Source organism: Gossypium arboreum, chromosome 6 (assembly GCF_025698485.1).
Source record: "Gossypium arboreum isolate Shixiya-1 chromosome 6, ASM2569848v2, whole genome shotgun sequence".
In the NCBI taxonomy this organism is placed as follows: Eukaryota; Viridiplantae; Streptophyta; class Magnoliopsida; order Malvales; family Malvaceae; genus Gossypium; species Gossypium arboreum.
This window is the reverse complement of record NC_069075.1, coordinates 120,687,543-120,707,698: the sequence shown is the minus strand read 5'-3', so window position 1 is coordinate 120,707,698 and position 20,156 is coordinate 120,687,543. Positions and strand designations below refer to the sequence as shown.

The 20,156-nt window shown below is 36.0% G+C and overlaps 1 non-coding gene across 1 annotated transcript; it reads right to left on the bottom strand.

The window, feature by feature from the left end:
• Nucleotides 1-4,371: 4,371 nt before the first annotated feature.
• Nucleotides 4,372-4,478, bottom strand: LOC128294759 (small nucleolar RNA R71). Its single transcript, XR_008285066.1, has one exon. It is a non-coding gene; the product is annotated as a small nucleolar RNA R71 (small nucleolar RNA).
• Nucleotides 4,479-20,156: the final 15,678 nt, after the last annotated feature.

The window sequence follows — 20,156 nt, the reverse complement described above, 5'->3', positions numbered from 1 at the left end:
GTGATTCTATGATTCAAATATGAGAAATATGAAACAAGAAACATGGTTTTGAGATATACTATTTTGATATGAAATAGATATCGAGACAATGGTGCTATGATGTATGGTTTGTATATATGTAAATCGGCTTAGTGATATTGATTTATAAATATTATTGAAATGAATTATTTGTTTATGGTTTACTAAGCTTTTAAAGCTTACTCTATGTGTTTTTCCTATGTTTATAGAGTTTGAAGACTTGCTCAGGTTGGAAGTTGTAGGAGACCTTATCACACTATCCAGTTTTGGTTTCGGTAAATTAATGCTTTGAGATTAGGTTATGTGGCATGTATAGGCTAGTTTTGATATTTTTGGTTTTGAAATTTGTATATATATATATATAGCCATGCGAAAATGGCTTGTTTAAGATGTTAATGTTGTGTATATTTGGTCAAGTCTTAAGGTTATTATGGAAGTGTGTTTCATGGTATATATATGTGTGGTATTTGGTTATATGGTTTTGCATTAAGCTATGCTAATGAGGATGAATAATCAGCCATGAAAATAGTTCTTTTTGGAAAGTATGAAAGGTGTTATGTTTTGGCTTGATAATAAGGTAAAGGGATATATATATATATATATATATATTTGATTAAGTATTAATTATGTCAATTCGGTTTGCAATGACAAAGTTTATACTTATATTATGTTTGAGTGGTTATGTTTTTAGGTACGATTCATGATGGAAATTGATAATTATGTTTTGAGTATGCTTGATGGCCACTTAAATAGACAGAAGAGACATAATTGTTATGATATTAAGTTTTGAGATAGTATATTAGCTTCAAATGTGGGTGATGGAAATGTTGTGTCTTGTTGAGGTAGAAATTGATGTTCGAATGGTTGTTTATTTGAATGGTTAGATATATGAGATTTAAACATGATAATTTTGTATGATAAAAATAGATAAATTTGAATTATTATTTGGGCTCAAATTGGTATATTTAGCTTATGAAATGGACATGTACAAAGGGATAATGTGATATATGCACTTGTATATGTAATGAAATATGCTTAACCATAATTTATGTATTCAATTATTATTAAGGTGGTGATTATATGGTTTGAATTTTGTAATTATGAAACATGTACAATTTGGTTTTGGTATTTGATAGCTTGGTTTCAAATTTTTAAGTAAGCAAATGGTATGAAAATGGTTAAATATTAAAACATAGTTTATGTAAGTGAATGTTCGATAAAGCATGATTGTGTGTTTGAATATGTAATTCAAATATATGAATTTGACTTGTATGAGTAAGAGGTCGGTTATTAATTTATTTTTAAAAAATAACTTTTATAAAGGAAATTATATTACAAGGTGCATGATTTGTAATGACTGTCTGTTTTGAATTGTGTTTTGATCGGTAATGCTTCGTAACCCTAATCTGAAGATGGATATGGGTTAAGGGTGTTACAGAGACATGAGCGTGTGACACGGCCGTGTGACCCTACTTAGAGAGTTACACGGGGTGGGACACGGCCATGTGTCCCTAGTTCGAAGGTTACACGGCCTGAGAATCGGGCATGTGTCTCAAGCTTGTGAGGCATATGGCCGTGTGTGTAACACCCCTAATCTATATCCGTTGCTAGAATAGAGTTACAAAGCATTACCTATCAATCTACATCATTCACATACATTTATACATTCATAATTAAAATCCATTCAACATATTTACATTGTCCCTTATGAGGATCTATGAGACCTTAAAACATGCTTAAAATAGGTTCGGGACTAAACCGATAACATTTAAAACATTGGGAAACTTATAAACTTTTCATGCATTTAAGGGTCACACACCCATGTGAACAGGTCGTGTGCCTCACACGGCCATCAGACACGCCCATGTCACAGGCCGTGTGAAAACAGGGCATACATTTTTACTTGCACAACACGACCGGAGACACGCCCGTTTTCCATGGCTGTAGGAAAACTGGAGGGGTTACTGACTTGGGTCACATGGCTAGCCACATGCCCATGTGCCAGCCCGTGTGCCACACACGGCCAGTAGACACACCCGTGTGTCTAGGTCGTGCCAAACCTATAGGGTATACTGAGTTAATTTGAAAAGGTACCCTAAGGGACACACGACCATGCGTCACAAAGCCACACACCCGAGTGCTTGGCCGTGTAGAGTGAAAATAGGCTTGGTTAAAGCCATATTTCTCACCCTCCTCATGCCTTCCTACAACAAGACACTTTATACCATTTCAATACATTTATAAGCATCCAAAACATCATCAACTCATGCACAATTCACGCTATAATAACACTAGCTGATAAACCGTAATTCATACATATTTTTATCCCATGCTTAGCACATTTTATGGATGATTTTTCCTTAAAATTTTGTGAATTCGATGCTCCTAATGCCTTAATTTCATGTTTTGTACTTAGGTGAGCATAGGAGAGTGAAAGGAACGAAAAACGGGCCAAAAATGGAGAAAATCGGCCAATGTACGAAATCAATATGGCCTGGACCTCCTCACATGGGCAGACCACACGGCCGTGTCAATTTGGAAGAATCAAAGCACGACTCACACTGGTGGACCACACGCCCGTGCCTATTTAACAAGCTTGCCTACGGCCTTAAGCAATCGTACACGGGCGTGTTCCTGCTGAGCCCAAGTTTAATCCAATTCGGAAAAGGCCAATGTTAAGGGTTCTTAGGCATTCTAAAGCCTATAATTACACCCTAGAGAGGAGAAAAAGAGGGACACACAGAGAGGGAAGCAGGGAACTGCTCAAGGAAAGCCGATTGATCCATCTCAGAAGCCGGATTCACCATCAAGAATGAAGATCTCCCCTCAATTTCCCTGCAAGAGTTTTGTGTTTTTCTTTATGTTTTGTATTCATTATTCTTCTGAGATGTTTACACCCTAAATACCTAAGGGGAATGAAACCTAGGACAGATATTGTTATTATCTGAATTGTATGATAAATATTTGACTTGTTCTTAATTATGTGTTCTTAATTCTTGTTTTGATATTCCAGGATATTGATTCAAGTTAAGCTCTGATTCAGAGGAGGAATAGACCCTGTCTAAGAATACATTTGTCATAATTAAGCGGAGTTGGTTGCGCGCCTAGAGATAGGGTGACAAGATTTTGCTGGATTAGGGTGAAACCTAATAAGGGGATCCATAGATCGAGTTAATGTAACCATAAGGAATTAATTAGAAAGAGATTTCAATTATTTAACCTAGGGTTAGGCATTGTTAGTCTCGAGAGGGATAATAATATAACTTAGGGATTTCTACGGATCAAGTTAAATGAATAAATCGTCAGATTTAGAGTCAAATAACAAGTGATGTCTAGGTGGATTTTTCCTTAGGTATTGTCTTAATTCAATCGTTTTTCTAAAAGTAATTCCCCAATTCTATTTTCTGTGAATCCTTAGTTTAGTTAATTAGTTAGTTAAAACAAACCCCATTATTATTAGGCTAGATAATAAAAAGATAGTCATTACTAGTACTTTTAGTTCATTTGGGTTCGACAATCCGGTCTTGCTAAAGCTATACTACTATTCGATAGGTACACTTGCCTTCATCGTGATAATACTTAGTTTCAAGAATGATTCATTATAAATACTTAAAACTTGTCACGAATATCACGTATCAAGTTTTTGGCACTGTTGCCGAGGAACTAAGATATTAGGAACACTCGATTTTTATTACTTTAGCCATTTAATTTTACTGCAATTTAATTTTTATTTTTATTTTTATTATTAATTCTTCTTTTTCCCTTTTTTTGGCAGGTTCTTATAGTTTATGACTAGAAGAAACCCGTCAGGACCATTACTTTTTGACAGTGAGATCGATCGAACAGTTAGCAGAAACCAAAGAGAAATAAGGCGAACCTTAAGATACACAGAGAACGAGCAATATGACGATATTCAAACCACGATCGAGGAGATAGCTGAAAACCAAGAAAATCCGCTACCTCCTACAATTGCTGTTAATCAAAATCCTGCTTCGTGCACTATGTATGATTATGCTAAACCTAATTTGACAAGAACTGAGTCAAGTATAGTTAGAATTGCTATTGCTGCAAATAATTTTGAACTAAAACCTAACACAAATACAACAATTTGTTCAGTTTGATGGTTTGCAGGACGAGGATCCCAACGCTCACTTGGCAAATTTCCTAGAATTTTGCGATACGTTCAAAATTAATGGCATTTCTGATAACGCCATTCGCCTTCGGTTGTTTCCCTTTTCTTTAAGGAATAAGGCTAATCAATGGTTGAATTCGTTACCACGAAGGTCAATCACTACTTGGGAACAAATGACCGAAAAATTTTTATTAAAATATTTTCCACTAGCTAAAACAGCCAAATTACGTAATGATATCTCTTCTTTTGTGCAGATGGATTTAGAAACACTCTATGATGCATGGGAGAGATACAAGGACCTTTTAAGAAGGTGCCCTCACCATGGGTTACCGTTTTGGCTAAGGTTCAAACGTTCCATAATGGCCTGAATCCTTCGACTCGGCAGATGATTGATGTAGCCGCTGGAGGAACTATCAATAATAAGACACCTGAGGTGGCTTACGAATTTATTGAGGAGATGTCACTGAATAACTATCAGTGGCAAGTTATGAGAACAAAGCCGACGAAAGCAGTCGACGTTTTCAACCTCGATGCGGTTACTATGCTATCTAAGCAAGTAGAACTCTTAAATAAAAAGATTAACGGTTTGTGTGGTTCTACTCAGGTGCATGTAGTGATGAGGTGCGATTCGAATGGAGGAGGAGCATGCACAAAATATCAACCCTTCAACCCTAGCATCAAGGAGGAACAAGTCCAATATATGGGTAACAATAACTCTAGATTCCAAAATAACCCATATAGCAATACTTGCAATACAGGTTTGAGGAACCACCCAAATTTTTCATGGGGAGTCCAAGAAAATCAGAGACCACCTCCAGGCTACCAACAACCACCTTACCAGTAGGAGAAAAAGCCGAACCTTGAGGAGATGCTAACCAAATTCATCTAGGTGTTAGAGACTCGTTTTTAGAATACCGAGACGGCACTCAAAAATCAACAAGCATCAATCCAAGGGCTCAAAACTCAAATTGGACATCTTGCCAAGTTGATTTCTGAATGACCACAAGGTAGCTTGCCAAGCAACACAGAATATAACCCAATGGAGCAACGCAACGTGATTACTAGTCAAGATGAGGAAGGGTTAGTCACACCTGAACCAGAACCAAGGCAAGAAACTAAGATAAGCAAAGGTAAAGGTGAGGTAGACCACAATGAGTAGAAACCAGTAAGTATAGAATACAAACTTCGCATGCCATACCCTAATGCGACAAGGAAAGACCGCTCAAATGAACAATTTGGTAAATTCCTTAAACTCTTAAAAAAAATACATATTAACTTACCGTATATTGAAGCTCTATCGCAGATGCCAAATGCAATGAAATTTTTAAAGGAGCTTTTAGCAAATAAGCGAAAGTTGGACGAGACTTCCCATGTGAAGCTAAACACAGTTTGCTTAGCTATTCTACAGAATAAACTATCCAACAAATTGAAAGATCTAGCGAGTTTTACAATTCCTTGCTTAATTGGTAGTTTAGATGTTAATAATGCATTAGCTGATTTAGGGGCTAGTATTAACGTCATGCCTTACAAAATGTTTAAACAACTAGGTCTTGGAAAACCCAAATAGACTAGGATGAGCATTCAATTAGCAAATAAAACTATAAGATTTCCTAGGGGTATTATTGAAGATATGCTAGTTAAAATTGATAAATTTATATTTCCCGTTGACTTTGTTGTTCTAGACATAGAGGAGGATAGCAACACTCCTTTCATTTTAGGAAAGCCCTTTTTAGCAACTGCTAGAACGATTATTGATGTTGGCACAGGTGAGCTCACACTTCGTGTGGGAGACGAAACAATCACCCTTCAAGCTCGCAATTCTGGCAACACATCGAAAATTGAAGGTGATTGTCTAAACCATTCTACTAAAACTGACAATATGGTGCAACCTACTTTGCAGGAAATGAATTTGCAGGAAGTACATAAGCCATTTTCAAGCAATAGTAGAGGACCTATTCATGAAGAACGAAAGCAACAAATCGAGGTGCTAGATGAATGGCAGGCACATAAACCGAGAACACACGATAAACCAAAACTACACCAGAACAAGCTCAATACCTTTCCAAATCAACTTAAGGTTGGAGATAAAGTTTAATTAGATGCTGCAGATCCTCACATTGTCACTGCCAAACCGAATGAAGAAATTCCTCTTACGGTACTTAGCATTTTCCCATTCGGTACAGTCAAGGTAAGTCATCCCAAGTTCGGCACTTTTAAGGTAAACAATACCCGCCTAAAACCTTATTTTGATGAGATTCACAGTAGGAATGAGGAGTATAAACTCCTCGAACCACCATGACCATTCAATGGAGAGGTAAGTCAAGCTTAGACTATAAATAAGCGCTTCTTGAGAGGTAACCCGAGCACTAATAATATTAATTTCTTTAAATTTTAGTTTTAACATCTAACATACTAATCGGCTCATGGAACACAGGCTTTCGAACGCACACACGGCCAAGCACACGGGTGTGCTTAGGACCGTGTGGAAACAGGGAAAAGATTTTCCCCAACACGGGCTACGACAAATCGCCACGGCCATGCGATATGGCCGTGGGCGAACCTGCCAAAACAACACGGGCATGGACCTTTATATACGGGCGTAGGAGAAGCGAACAAAGACAGACACGACCGTGCGACATGGCCGTGTGCACCAATACACCCAAGGTACACGGGCGTGGGGAAATTGTCAGACGAGCCCAAATTTAAAATTCGCGAATCACACGGGAAAAAATTGGGGAACACGGGTGTGTTCCCTGGCCGTGTGTCCTAAAATCTATAAATACCTTTCACTATTCATCATCTCCCTCACCCAAAATCCTTAACCCTAGCTGCTGCAAATTCACACGGCCTCCTGCCACACCCGTTTGCCACCTTCAACCTCATTTTTGACACCTAAGCTCCTCCCTCTTGCGTTTGATTACTCCTTTATCTCAATCTTCTTCAATTATTTTGCTTCTTTCATCATTTCTATGCTCCACTTGACTATTTTACGTGCACATTCATAGTTAGAATAGTACATAAATGTATATTTTTAAGTTTTGTTTTGGTAATTTCTTTTTTATTTTCTTAGTCAGTATATTGGGCTACATTCATTCATGGTTATCGTTTCTATGGGTTTCATGCTATTAACCCCACACAAATTCATGCTTTAGATATCTCCATTACTTATTCTCATAGGGTTATTTGGCACATTTACTTTGGCTGTTATAGTATAGGTTAATATGTAAGCCCTATGGAAAGTATTCGCATTCCACTTCAATTTCCATTATAGGTACACCATGTCATCTTCACAAGGAAAGAAAGCCGCCATCCCTGCTTCAAAGAAAAGGAAGGGAGCGTCATCTTCTTCAAGTCCTACCGCGAAAATCCATCACCCTTTCCTGCAGTTTCCCATTTGGCCCCAAGAAGAACTTTTCCAGATTCTACGAGCCCGACCCTTGGAAGTGGGCCGCTGTATAGACTGGGCCGCGCTAGAACAAGTCCAACTCACGGATGCAATTTGGGCCCTCTTCAGCACCGATCCTTGGGGGTTTTTCTTTGAGATTGTAGAGCCGACATATCTCAAACTCACGATGGAACTTCGCTCAATGTTCCATCTTCAGACCGTGATGGCCCGCTTTGATGACCCGGGAACAATCCAATTTCACCTCGACGGTCTAGTCCACCAATTGAATGTCCCAGAGTTTGGAACCGCACTGGGCCTTTACACTGAGGAGTTCATGGAGGAGAATGAACTCCACGTTCTCAATCGCCACATCCATCACTCTCTTTCACGGTGTTGGAACGTCTTCGCCCCCGGGGCTACCTCCTACAATCCTAGCTGCTCCAAGGCATCGGCTCTCCCTCCATCTCTGAGGTACTTACACGCCATTTTGGCTCACATGTTAATAGGAAGGCGAGAGAGCACTGGCTCGTCAACACTCACGATGCCTACTTTCTATGGTGTATGTCGCAGGGGCACATCATAGACCTTGCTTATTTTATTGCCCTCGCCATTCAACATCAGACGGAGCGGCATAGGAAGGGAGTCATCTCCATTGGGCCCTATGTGACGTGGTTGGCCCTCACTCTCATGGGCTAGATGTCCCCACAGGGCATCTCGAGCATGCTAAGTATGAGGATGATCGAGAAACGACGTGGCACCTTCCCTCCTCAACACCGTCTCGCCCAATCCACCGAGGAAGAGGCCCCCGAGGACATTACTGATGATGTCCCTCCACGTCACGAGGACCCACCATCTCAGCCACCACCTGCTTCTCGTCCAGTTCATGCGGCAGCTTCATACGCTGACATCTCTGAACTCCTTACGTAGTTTGAGCAACAGTGTTTTCAGTGCTTCGATAACATTGATGCTACTCTACAGCAGATTTGTCAGCACCTCCACATCTTATCACCACCCCCACCTTGCGAACCATCTAGCGATGAAGATGTTTAAAAACTTTTATTTATTATTTTATGTTTTTACTTTTTTTTTAATTTTAAAACTACTTTTTATTTTTTTTGTCACCTTATTTTTATTAGGACTTATAATTATTATTTTACAATTTTTAATTTTGGCTAATTCATATTGAGTACTTACTCTTCCTTATATATTTCCTAAAAGAATTCCTGATTCTATCACAGTTATAAAGAGCTCCAAAGCTCACTATTACTCAGGAACTTGAAACTCCACTGGGAAAGGTTCTCCACGACTGCCATGTCCTGCTCGACCATGACCATAGCTACCACCAGATATAATATTTTCTTGGCGCAGGACTTATGGACTAATGAACCTCTACCACTACTGGAGTATCCTCCTCCACCCTCACGCCGATTATTCTCCAAAACTCCAGTTCAAGGAAATTCATTCATCACTCAGGAAGTTTCACTTCTCTCCCTTTCTTATATTTATATTCTTTTCTACATATCTATCTGTGTACATTGAGGGCAATGTACATCTTAAGTGTGGGGGGTATTCATTTCACTATCAGAAAAATCCCTGAATGATTGCCTTATTCTCTTGAAAAGCTCTCATATCATGTTTAGGATAAATTTTGATTGATTTATGACTTTTTTTGATATATCTAGAATTAAAACATAGGCATTTATGCATTGAGGGTTTAAACTTTAAGACATTAGGGAATCAAGCATGATAAGTTGATTTTTGAAGAATTAAAAAATTTTAGGTTGTTTCCCCAAGTTTAAGTATTATCTTGAGTTGGAATTCACAAGTTTAAACATCAAAAAGCCATAATTTTTGTGAGATCTTGAGCCTTTAGAACATCTATTATTTATTTCATGCTCACTTTCATTATGAGTGCGTCAGTATTGAATTGCTATTCTAGAACTTGCTTGATTATGCATGTTAAGACCACACCATTTTATTTGATATGTCAAAATGATAAAGGCACTTAGGTTTAACCCACTCACTCCATAAAAGCCAACCTACACAATTAACCCTTAGAGAACCCACTTGGGCCTAACAACCCATTCATTGATTTACCCTCAATATTAACTCATAACTCATTATTGTTGAAATCCCCTCAATTAATTTGATCCTTATTTTTGTTGAGATTTGAGTTGGAATAGTTGCTTAGCTATGTTTTATTCTATTTTGTAATTTGAATTGTTCTTAAAAAAATAAAAAAATGTATGTATACATATTAGTAGTAGTGATCTTTTGAGCTAAAGAAGTTAAATTCCATATTTTGAGAAAAAGCTCTGTTGTACGCAATTTATTACTAGTCATTTTTCTAGTTAGGCAATTTTACAAATTCAATCTCGATTTTAACTCTTTCTTTCAGCTTGTGACCACACCCTTTAACCAAAGCCACGTTACAACCTTTTAAAGATCTTTTGATTGATGTTTCATCTCAATTTATAGTGGTGGAGATTTGATTTTTATGCAAGCCTATGGTAATGACTCTTTATTATTGACTATTGAGTGCTTCATTTATTATCCTTAAACGCCTCGAGTGATTTGATTGAATATTTAGTGAGGATGTGAAACTCTGTGATATTTTGAATCAAAGGTAATTACTTAAATGAGGGGAGACGCCTATGTTTTCATGATAAAATGCTCAACTTGGAATGTTTGAAACTTTGATGTTCTTTCAGTTGAATTTTCAATGTATGATTACCTATGGATTATTTTGAGATATTATCAATAGAAATTATAAGTTGAGAAGAATTTATTTTGATTATGAGTTAAGGATTTTGCTTGAGAACAAGCAAATGCTTAAGTGTGGGGGTATTTGATAAACCGTAATTCATACATATTTTTATCCAATGCTTAGCACATTTTATGGATGATTTTTCCTTAAAATTGGTGAATTCTATGCTCTTAATGCCTTAATTTCATGTTTTATACTTAGGTGAGCATAGGAGAGTGAAAGGAATGAGAACCAGACCAAAAATGGAGAAAATGGGCCAACGTACGAAATCAACACGGCCTAGACCTCCTCACACGGGCAGACCATACGGCCGTGTCAATTTGGCAGAATCAAAGCACGACTCACAAAGGTGAACCACACGCCCGTGCCTATTTAACAGGCTTGACCACGGCCTTAAGCAATCGTACACGGGCGTGTTCCTGCCGAGCCCAAGTTTAATCCAATTCGAAAAAGGCCAATTTTGAGGGTTCTTGGGCAATCTACAGCTTATAAATACACCCTAGAGAGGAGGAAAAGAGGGACACACAAACAGGGAAGCAGGGAACTACTCAAGGAAAGCCAATTGATCTATCTCAGAAGCCGATTCACCATCAGGACTGAAGATCTCCCCTCAATTTCCCTTTAGGAGTTCTGGGTTTTTCTTTATGTTTTGTATTCATTATTCTTCTAAGATGTTTACCTTTTTAGTTATGAACTAAAACCCCTAAATACCTAAGGGGAATGAAACCTAAGACAGATCTTGTTATTATTATCTGAATTGTATGATAAATATTTGACTTATTCTTAATTATGTGTTCTTAATTCTTGTTTTGATATTCCAGGATATTGATTCAAGTTAAACTCTTATTCAGAGGAGGAATAGACCCTGTCTAAGAGTACATTTGTCATAATTAAGCGGAGTTGGTTGAGCGCCTAGAGATAGGGTGATAAGATTTTGCTGGATTAGGGTGAAACCTAATAAGGGGATCCATAGATCGAGTTAATGCAACCCTAGGGAGTTAATTAGAAAGAGATTTCAATTATTCAACCTAGGGTTGGACATTGTTAGTCTCAAGAGGGATAATAATATAACTTAGGGATTTCTACGGATCAAGTCAAATGAATAAATCGTCCGATTCAGAGTCAAATAACAAGTGAAGTCTAGGCGAATTTTTCCTTAGGTATTGCCTTAATTCAATCGTTTTTCCAAAAGTAATTCTCCAATTATATTTTCTGTGAATCCTTAGTTTAGTTAATTATTTAGTTAAAACAAACCCCATTATTCTTAGGCTAGTTAATAAAAAGACAGTCATTACTAGTACTTTTAGTTCCTTTGAGTTCGACAATTCGGTCTTGCTAAAGCTATACTACTGTTCGATACGTACACTTGCCTCATTATAAATATTTAAAACCTGTCACGAATATCATGTATCACTAGCCAATTCAATACACATTTACTACTCCAATCATATTGATTTCATATGCCAAATTCATCCATTCCACCTAATTTCAACATGCATTTATTCATCCTTCAAAATAACTAACTCAATTCTCAAAATAACACCAATTCAATACCTTAATATCATACCATACTATGCCAATTTCACAAGGCATACCATTCACATCACATAGCATATATAAACACATTCTATAAGCAAAATTCACATCCCACAACTTTACCAAATACAAGCCAAATCACATGGCTATAATTCCATAACACAAAATGTACCATAATGACACTAGCCTATACATGCCATATACCATATATACAAGGCTTCAAAAGTACCAAGAAAATGATCGATAGTGTGACAACAGTTCCTGACGATCTCGAGTCCGAGCTAGCTTTGATTATTTATAAACATAGACAAATAACACACAGTATGCTTCATAGCTTAGTAAGTTCGTAAGTGATTATTTCAATTCATCTAATAAATGTAATTCAATTATTTACATATTATTAAATCGAAATTACATTAACCACAAACCTTTCTCATGTCTCAAAACATGATCCAATACCATCTCATTGAACTTTCTCAATGTAATACCCAAATAGGTTTCGTATGTATCTGTACCACCTCATACTAACCTCTTTCTCAATTATGTCATTCTTTACCCATTGAACCATTCGGAATAGAAATCGGATACTCAAGGATCACAATCGTTAAATACCTATACCATGACCCGTAGCCAAATCAAGGTATCTTCTCTCAGAATACCTATACCATGGCCCATAGCCAAATCAAGGTATTATTCGCACCCGAAGTGCCGATATCATGGCCCGAAGCTAATACATTAACCTAATGACATGTCACTAGCATCTTAAACTATTCCTAAGGTTCAACCGGAAGTTTCACTTGTCAATTGCATCATCGAACACCTCTGTTTAGTCGTATTCACAACTCAAACATTATTCGTAATCTCACAATCACATTTTATGCAATACCAAAGCATATAACATACATTTATAATAAAATTATAACATACGACCTTACCTCGTACTCGGAATTGACGAATCGGATCGATTACTCGATAACTTTCGATTTCCTCTGATCTAAATCTGAATTCTTTCTTTCTCGATCTATATGTATTCAAAATTAACCCATTTAGTCAAATATTCATTCAATTTAATCCTTAAACACATATTTGGGCATTTTTACACTTTAGTCCTAAACTTTCACATTTCTTACAATTTAGTCCCTATTTCACAAATACACAAAATTCATGAAATTTCTTTAAACCCAAGCCTAGCCGAATTTCATATAGGTCCCTAGCAGACCAAAACTTTCATTTATTTCACATTTCAACCCTTCAATTTGCAAATTTCATAATTTAATCCTTATTTGACATTTTTGTCAAAAATCACTTTACAAAACATTAAAATCTATCAACAATTATTCATTTTTCATCATCATCTATCACAAAGCTCAAGAATTCATCAATGGCACTTCACAAAATCATCAAAAAATTGAAAAATTAAGACATGGGCTAGCTAGAACACAAAGCAACGATCACAAAAACATAGAAATCATAAAAAACCGAGCTCAAAACATACCTTGATCAAGAACAACAATGGCCGAACCCTAAAACCACATTTTCCTCTTCTTTCTATTTTAATTTCGGCTAGCATGAACTAAAGATGGTGATAATTTCACTTGATTTTATTTAATATAACATTAATTAACCAATTACCATTTTAACCTTATCTTATATCATTAAAAATCACTTAATGGATGACTATATTTGTCCATCCCATTAACCAAAGGTCAAATAGCCACATAAGGACTTACACATTTAAGTTTCATAGCAATTAAGCACATTTAACATATATAATGCCACTTTTGCTTTTTACGTAATTTAGTCCTTTTTCTCAAATTGAGTTATTAAATGATAAAATTAGCTTACGAAATTTTCACACATATATAATCACATGCTGCAAACACCAAAAATAATATTAAAATAATTATCTAACATCAGATTTTTGGTTTCGAAACTACTGTTCCGACTTAGCTAAAACCGGGCTGTTAGAGTGTGACCTTTGTAGTCAAAATTTTCTAACTTTTTCTTAAACTTTCCAAATGTTTCCAATTTTGTCCCGAATTATTTCTAATGTGTTTCTAGGGCCTTAAAGGCTCAATTAAGGGACGATATGCATGTGAATGATGGTATTATAATATGTTTTCAGTGATGTATGAAATGTATGTTTTAATGTTCCATTTGTACGATAATGTTCTGTAACCCTAATTCGGCGGCAGATACGGGTTAGGGTGTTACAAATTGAATTTGGATCTTAAGCAAGCCAATGAGAGAATGATGCTACAACTTGATGAGTTGGAAGAATTGAGGTTATTTTCATACGAGAATGCCAAGAGGTGTAATGGAAATATAAGAGATGCCATGATAGCCCTATACAACCTCGTGAATTCAGTGAAGGACAAAAAGTGTTCTTGTTTAATTCGAGGCTAAGGTTATTTCCTGGAAAACTCAAGTCCCGATGGAAAGGACCATATACCATCCACAAAGTTTATCCATATGGAGCTATAGAATTGTACGACAACCATGGAGATATGTTTAAAATTAATTGGTCAACGTCTCAAGCACTATTGGGATGATGAAGTTGAGTGAATTAAAACCTCGTTCAAATTATTAGACCCCTAATTTTTCATAAACCTACTTTTTAATAAAAAGTTTGAAATTTTTTTCTTAAATTAGTACATTTAATTAATTCTGCCTAAGGAGATTGGAACTTAAGCAGGACCGTTGTGAACTTTCCAACCTTTCTTGAGAATTGATTTAATGTAATTTTTTGAAAAGAAAATTTTTATTTTATTTTTATTTTTCAATTTTATATTTGCATTTAATTTTAATTTTTATTTAATTTGTTTATGTTTAATAAAGGGGTCAAATTGGCCCAAGTACTAATCAATTTATTTATTTTTTAAGCAGTCTAGTTTGTAAATACAAGTTGGGCTTAAGGCCTCAATAGCAAAGAGGATAAATTTACCCATTGATTGTCATCCATAAGGGTTCCCTAAAACCCTAATTTTGCCACCACTTTTCCCCCCCATCTTTACTTGCCTCCCAAATCAACTTAAGTAGCTAAAAGTTTGCTACAAGTTTCCCTTAATTCACCACTATATAAACCTCTCTCTACTAACATAATTCTCACAACCCTTAAAGCAGTTAGCTTAAACCCTAGCCACTCATTCTTTTTCCTCTTAGCTGTCGACCTAAATCCCAAATTTCTTTCCAAAATCCTTTTCTTGTCGTAAAACCCTAGCATTGCTACTGCAAGGTTTTCGTTGAAGCAACCCTGTAACACCCCTAACCCATATCCATCGTCAGAATAGGGTTACGGAGCATTAGTGTAATACCGTAATGTAAAAACATACGTTTCCAATCATTTCATTAAACATAGCATAACCAATTCATATTCATGCATTTTGTCCCTTAGTCGAGCCCTTGAGGCCTTAGAAAAACTTTAGAAATAATTTGGGACTAAATTAGAAACAATTGAAATCTTAAGGAAAAAGTTATAAAAATTCACACTATAGGGGTCACACGGCCATGTGGCTAGGCCGTGTAACATTCGAAATAGAGTCACATGGCCGTGTCCCAGCCTATGTCCATGCTCGTGTAACTCTCTGACTTGGGTCACACGGCCAAGCTACACTCCCGTGTGCCAGGTCGTGTGCTAGGCCATGAAACTATCTAACTAGCAACCTTTAAAACCTACAGGGGACACATGGCCGTGTGTTACACATGGCTGAGACACAGGAGCATGTCTTAGGCTGTGTGGACAAGAAATTGGCCAAAATCAAGCCATTTCTTTCACTCATTCAAAACATGAATCTAAACACAATTGCTCATATGACCAAGCCATCATAACCTACCCCAAACATGCATAAAAATGACCAATTCATTACACTATTAATCCATACAACCAATATGCCAATAAGGCACCTCAATCACAACAATCAAATATACTTAAACATGTGCATATTTGGCCATTCATCAACAATTAACATCTAACTTATTTCCATAGATAACTTACCATAATTGACCACATTGAAACTACACCAACACATACCAAAATGGTCATTCAAGACATGCATCAACCTAGCCATATTAACATCAACCATCAAGGCATTAAAATACCATCAGTACCACAAATTCAAAGCAACATTACATGCCATAAACATTAGAAATAAGTCCACCTATACATGCCATTATAACCTTGACTAAAACATCAAAATCTACCGATATTCACTGGATAGTGTGATAGGTCTCCGACAAGCTTCCAAATCGGTCGAGCTTCCGATAATCTATAAAACATAGGAAAGAAAACAATGTAAGAATATAATGCTTAGTAAGTTCATATAATATGAACATATCTTACCATTTAGATGCATAACTTTAAATTAACATGAACCAATCCAACATAAGTTTGGCACAAGCCTAAGCATCATCAACAATAAAGCTAGTGCTTAAACACATAACTTAACAAAATCATCTCATGATAAGATAGATTTTATGAACACAGCACATTTGAATTCATACTTTCCATAAACATGGTTATACATACTTTGATTAACATCAATTCATATATTTCCATAAGTTCATAACTTAGCCATTGGAACACTTACCGTTCCTTCCCTTTTCATGGCCATTGAACCACTTAGAATAATATCAAATACATGAGAAGCTCACACAAAGTGTGCTAACATATGGTCTAAACCATTCCTTTTCCTTTACATCATTTCTCACTCAAGCCATAAATGGGTCTGCTTACACAAGCTAGCAGTCGGAATGTAGCTACACGATGCTGTTCACCTAAGCTTACAAGTATCCACAACAAATGCCAAAACTCAGCCATCGGTAGGAAATTTAGAACCAGCATCCGAAACATGGTAACCATATGACATGTCATTTGCATCCTATATATTCCTAAGGTTCAAATAGGGCTCGATAGTCGTCGAAACATCGTTGGATTTTTGTCGTAACATGATATGATAAATAGCATCATAGCATATAAATCAAATAAAATTAAACGTTATTTAAACATACGAACTTACCTCGATTTTAAAGATGTCAAAATATGATTCACTAATCCGAAGCTTTAGCTTTTCCTCGATTTAGGTCTGTATGAGGCTTATCTTGATCAAAATAAGTAAATTAAATCTGTTTAATATTCATGCTATTCAAATTAATCCAAAATTCATATCTGTTTAATATTCATGCTATTCAAATCAATCCAAAATTCATACTTTTATAAAATTACATTTTTGCCCCTAATATTTTAACGTGTTTATAATTTAGTTCTTAAGCTTGTAAATCAAAATTTATGCAATTTCATCTATATATCATGCTAGCCAATTTACCTAGGGACTCACAATACCTCATACAAACCAACATTTCACAAATTTATCATGGTATTTTACTACTTTTACAAATAAGTCCCTAAATGATAATTTCATCAGAAATCACTTTACAAAAGTTGTTTATTTAACAACAAGGACTCATAATATTTCATCAAACTTTATAAATAATGCAAGAAGATTCATGAAAAAACCCTAAACCTTTAATAATTTTGCAAACTAGTCCCTGGGCTAGCTAGATTAAGGTACAATGATCCCGAAAACATAAAAATCATTAAAAACGGGACCAAATTACACTTACATGCAATGGAAGAGCTTGGCCAAACCCTAGCTAGGTCTTCAATGGTGAAATCGGCTGAGAGAATGCAAAAATGAAGAAGATGGACACATTTTCTTTTAGTTATTTTAACTTTAATTACCTATTTACCATTTTATTCTTTTAAAACATTAATAATTTCAATAAAACCAAACCCATAAATGTTCACTACCACATAAATGGTCTAGTTACCATATAAGTCCTCTTACATTAAAGATCTATAGCCATTTAATATCTGTAGCTACTAGAACTATAATTTTGCACCTTTTACGATTTAATCTTTTTCACATAATTAAGTATGCAAACGACAACATTTCTTAATGAAATTTTTACACGACACTACTAACATAACATGAACATTAAAATAATAAAATAAATATTTTCAATCAGATTTGTGGTGCAAAAACCACTATTCCAATTTTACTAAAAATGGGTTGTTACAAACCCTATCACCGTCGCATCCTATTGCTATCGCAAGCTTCATGCCATCGCAAGCCTATTGCTATCGCAATCCTATTTCCATCGCAAACACCTTTCTACCATCAATTGTCGATTTCTTTTCTCTTATTTTTACCAAAACTTTACCTATTTTTCAGAAAAAAATCACCATTTCTCGCAAAAAAACTAGATATTCCAAGACCTCTACCGAAAATTTCATTGCAATTCAAGATGAAGAAGTGAAAGAAAAGTTTGATTCTATCTTCAAAAATCAATCTATGATGCCGGAAAAAGGTTTCAACTTGGAAAACAATGATAAGATGGTTGTGTCCTTGCCAATTCGAAAGATAATTGATCCCCTTAATTGGAACTATTTTTACAATGCACGATCATGACCCGATGAGGAGTTAGTTTGAGATTTTTATGCCAATTTGACAAAGCCAGATGCTATTGAAGTTCTTGTTTGCAAGAAAAAGGTACCCCTAACTTCTAAGTTCATTAATGATTTGTTTAACCTACCTGATGTTAAAGAAGTTGAGAACTTTGCCATGATGACAAATATAAATTGGGATTTTCTTCAATAATTGTTTAATTTTGTGGCAAATCTAGGATCCCAATGGATTATAAGCAAGTATGGTAGTCATTCTTGCCGAAGGGAATATCTAAAACCGTTGGCTAAGGTATGGTTTTAATTTGTCTGATATAGTTTCATGCCTAACTTTGCCTGATATAGTTTCATACCTATCTCATACAATTCCACCATCTCGTTGGAGTGAATACTTTTCTTGTATGTAATTATGACAGAAAAGTCTATCAATGTTGGGAAGATCATTCTTAAAGAGATCCATGATTTTTCTGTAAAGAAGACCAGAAGTGTTTACTTCCCATCATTGATAACTTCATTTTGTCTAAGTGTCACACCCCTCACCCGTATTCAATGCTGGAATAGGGTTACGGAGCATTACCAGACTTATCATACATTAAACATACATTTCATATATATAACTTAAACATTTCATATCTATTTCAATCAAAAACAAACATTTTGTCCCTAATACAAGCCTACGAGGCCCAAAACAATGCATTGGAAGCGGTTTAGGACTAAACCGATAACTTTGAAAACTCATATAATAATTAGAAATTTTTCTCAAAACAGGGGACACACGCCTGTGTGTCTCATACGGCCAACAGACACGCCCGTGTCACAAGCTGTGTAGACATTCAAAATAGGATCACATGACCGTGTCCCAACCCATGTCTGACCCCATGTAACTCTCTGACTTAGGTCACGTGGCCAACACACATGCCCGTGTGCCCTAAAAATGGCCATACACGCCCGTGTGCCAGGCCGTGCCAAACCTGTAGGGTATACTGACTTATACCACATAGCTAAGTCACACGCCCGTGTGTGCGGTAGTGTGGAGCATACTAACTTGGTTTCAATTTCAACACCAGAGGACACACGGCCTTGTAACATAACCGTGTGTTACACACGGCTGAGACACATCCCATGTCTCTACCCGTGTAGACAAAAATAGGCTATTTACCAAGCCAATTTGCCACCCAACTTGTGTGCAACTACACCAAACTCAAATGGCACAAAATTTAGCATATATGAGCATTTAAAAAAACTCCAATACGAGCATATTCCATATCATTTCAAAACCAATCAATACAAAACATAATTACCCCATTATGACATTTAAGTTCATAGCAATCTTTATCTTTTCAAGTTATCAAAATGACCATTAATAAATATGCATCATTTGACCTATATTCTCAAGTATTTCAACCATTCAAAATTTGGCTATTAAATAACCATAACACAAATTATCCACAAGTATAACGTCCCACATTCAAAACATCTCACAAGCCACATACACTTATATATATATATGATCAAATCAACCAAATTAAACCAACTTTCATGGCCATGTTTATATACAAACCAAAACATAACAAATCACTACCAAGACAAAACCAAAATGACTGAAGTTCCTAAACATGCCACATACATAAATATAAGCTCAAAAGTACCAAATTGATAGTTGGATAGTGTGACGATGTCTCCTACTGAGTTCGAGCTAGTTTTATAACCACTATAAAACACGAAAAATTAAACAAAGTAAGCTATATAGCTTAGTAAGCTTGTATGAAATAAACTCAATCTTAACATGAATATCCAAATTGTAACACCCTTCGCTCGTATCCAACGCCGGGACAGGGTTTGAGGTGTTACCGGACTT